The sequence below is a fragment of the Benincasa hispida genome, chromosome 9, assembly GCF_009727055.1.
Source record: "Benincasa hispida cultivar B227 chromosome 9, ASM972705v1, whole genome shotgun sequence".
In the NCBI taxonomy this organism is placed as follows: domain Eukaryota; kingdom Viridiplantae; phylum Streptophyta; class Magnoliopsida; order Cucurbitales; family Cucurbitaceae; genus Benincasa; species Benincasa hispida.
The window spans coordinates 82444939-82448203 of record NC_052357.1 but is presented as its reverse complement, the minus strand read 5'-3'; the positions used below and the strand labels follow the sequence as shown (position 1 = coordinate 82448203).

Here is a 3265-nt window from a genome sequence, read left to right as displayed (position 1 = left end):
TTCCTCATTTTGTTCCTTTTTCAATATTTGCGGAGTTGCTGGTGGTTGGACTTCTTTTGTCTCAAGATCTAGAGGCTTAAGGGTGGATGCAACTTCAGGGTCTATTTTCTCGGGCTTCTCCAAACTATAGGTCAACGGGTGTTTGGTTGTCACCGCATTCAAGTTGGTCGCAATGGGCTTCTTCCCTACTTCTGCAACCATGTTGTCGCTTAGCAAGGAGACTGCTAAGCATTGTTCCTTCCCATTACCCCCAGCATTTCGAGGGAGCTCAGTTGAGCTCGACAATGCTCCTTGCGGTCTCAGCTCGCCTATAATTTGTCCCATTTGGATTTCAAGATTTCTAATGGATGTAGCTTGATTCTGAAGCACTGATTCATATTTCTCAATGTATTGCTTCAACAAGCTCTCTAAGGACGAAGATTGCGGTGTTTGTGAGCTGCTGGCTTGGCTATGCGTTGGACCGTTGTTTTACGGGAAAAATCCCGGTGGCCCTCTTTTTTGTACCACAGGTTGAAAGCTTTGTTGTTGATTTTTCCACGCAAAATTTAGGTGGTTCCGCCACCCGGGGTTATATGTATTGAAATAGGGATTATCTCTCATGAAGCATACCAACTGCGGGTTTGTTGGGCATTCCTCCATCGGGTGAGCATCTCCGCAAATGACATAACTTGTGGTCATTTGAGTAATTGCGCTGACTTGCCCTTTTTCGCTCCCGTATTATTAATTGTAATGCCTCATATCAAACTCATCATCGCAGTCATTCGATTTTGCAGGGATGCAATGGCCCCATTGTTTGCATCATTTTCTTTTATTCTTAATCTCTAATCGCTTTCCCGCCAATCCTCATGATTTTTGAAAATGCGATCAAGTATACTCTTTGCCTTCTCATATGTTTTGTTGAGTAGACCACCAGCGGCTGCCAATGCGGCAGCCCCTGGTGGTCTGCTCGACAAAACATATGAGAAGGCAAAGAGTGGCAGTGGTCTACGAAGAGGGATTCAATCCTTGGTAGAAAATCTTCATATGCAGACAGTCTGGTAAGCCATTGTGTGGACAATCTCTTACCAGCCGCTTAAATCTCACCCAAGCATCACTGAGCGATTCGTCATATTCTTGTTCAAAATTTGGTATTAATTTCCTTCTCCTAGCGTTCTCAGTTGGTGGGAAATACTTCTTCATAAACTTTTTCACCACCTTTTCCCACGAAGTAATATTTTCCGGTTCGAGAGAATATGCCCATTTCCTCGCCTGATCACACAAAAAAAATGGAAATAGAGTTAGTCGAACTTCCTTGGTAGAGATATTCGGGAACACAAAAGTGTTGCAGATCTCTATGAAGCTCCAGAGGTGGGCGTGCGAGTCTTTGCCATGCCTTCCTCCAAACTGCCTAGTAGCCTGGATCATCAGCAACATTACCGACTTCATTTCAAACCTCAATCCATCTAATGCCGGCCTCATAATTCCTGGAGTGAAATCATAGAGCTTAGGTGATGCATAGTCCCAGATGGGTCTATTGCGATCATTCGCCAGAAGAATGGGGTTGGCTATTATGTTATTCGATTTAGCGGCCCTTGCTTTCGGTTGCTCCGCCATTCTTGGTGTTCTCTCTTGTTGTTGGTAGTTGTCTCTTAGTCTGTGTATGTATGTTCTCTCAATCTCCGAGTCGTAATTCACCAGAGATTGAGAGTCTGCAAAGAAATCATAAAAATTATCGTTAGCACACTATTTAGCCGAAGTCCCCGGCAACGGTGCCAAAAACTTGATACCTAATTTTATAAAGTGGATTATGGATGATATACTTTGATGAAATTGTGTTGTGCACGCACGTTTCTTCAGTGGAATCCAAGTGTAAATTCCACTGAGTTTCCTGGTAAGTCTAGGGTCGAACACAGGGACTTGTGAAAATAGATTGTGTTGGTAATTTTTATGAAAACTTTGCGGTGGCCAAATAAATTAATTTTTGGTTTGTTGTTGATTGCGTTAATGAGAAAATAAACAAATGCGGCAGATTTGAGAAAAGTCAGTTGTGTGATAGATGCACTGAGTATGTGATGAATGGGTTGAGAAGATCTTTAGCTAGCGTTACTTGGGAATGCATCAGACTATGCGATCATGCTACCACCATGCATAGCAAGTCATTTTCCAATGCAAATGCGATGCTCCTAAGTCTAGGACGCATGTGTTAAATACAAAAGTGTCCATAGTGCTTATCCCTAAGTCTCTACTCTTATCCTATGCGATGATACAAAATGCATAAAAGCAAGGTGATCGCATACAACCATATCCTATCTCTAGGATGCGCAATGCGTTGATAACAAATAGTGCTCATTCCTAAGCTCCCATCTCTTGATTATGCATTCTAATCTGACTCTCCCAAGCTTAGATTTTAACCTAACCTTCCCAAGTCTAGATTTTGTCCTTAGACTACCCTCCCGAGTATCTCTAATAGACGAATGAAGCATATATAATACAAGGATGCCTCTAGTATTTATAGAACATCCAAGGTGAACGGCGGCTTCTCTCTCATGATTGTACATATGGGATGACTTTAATTCCTGAATGATGCGCCTAATATTTGTCACCGAAGAGCTGAATGTACTTGTGATTGTTATCGGCTATCAACTTAATTCGGATTCGACTGTCATCAGCTTTCTATCCATCCGCGATTAATTAGCCTTTCACTCAGATGCGCCCACCATGTTGCACTGACAAAGTTATGGCAATCCTTCTCGGTCGAATTTTTGCGAGCACAATCATCGCAAAGCCTTGCGGTGAAGTTGCGCTCTACCGATGATTTCCTATGATTGCAATTCTTTCCTTGTTTTAACGCATATTCTGCATAAAAATACAAAAATCAATTGTTCCTATGCGTTGAACGGATGCGACCGCATTATTATGAAATTGATGCTTGATGGATGTAATTTAAATGTTTTTATCAACGCAATCTAACATTGTTTAAAAACTTAGCACTTTGATAACGTGCATTTCTACCCGTTATCAATTACCGACAGCATTAATCGATTGCTCTGATTCTAACATTCGGCGTGTTTAGTTCTTTCTGAACCTCTACTGCTAACGGCGTGGTAGGTGAAATGTCAACATCAACTTTTGATTTTCTCAAGGTAGATGTGTTGATGCGTTCATTCCACCAACCTTGCGTTGATCCCATTAGCATACGTTATCGCATAGCCGCAATCATTCAATGATCACATTCGCTTAATACCGTAACTCTACACGATGACCGCAATCGCTTGATGAGCGCAAC

At 42.0% G+C, this 3265-nt stretch overlaps 1 non-coding gene across 1 annotated transcript; it reads left to right on the top strand.

Moving 5' to 3' along the window:
* The first annotated feature begins 1039 nt into the window (after positions 1-1039).
* On the top strand, positions 1040-1146 carry LOC120087391. Its single transcript, XR_005484527.1, has one exon. It is a non-coding gene; the product is annotated as a small nucleolar RNA R71 (small nucleolar RNA).
* The last annotated feature ends 2119 nt before the right edge of the window (positions 1147-3265 follow it).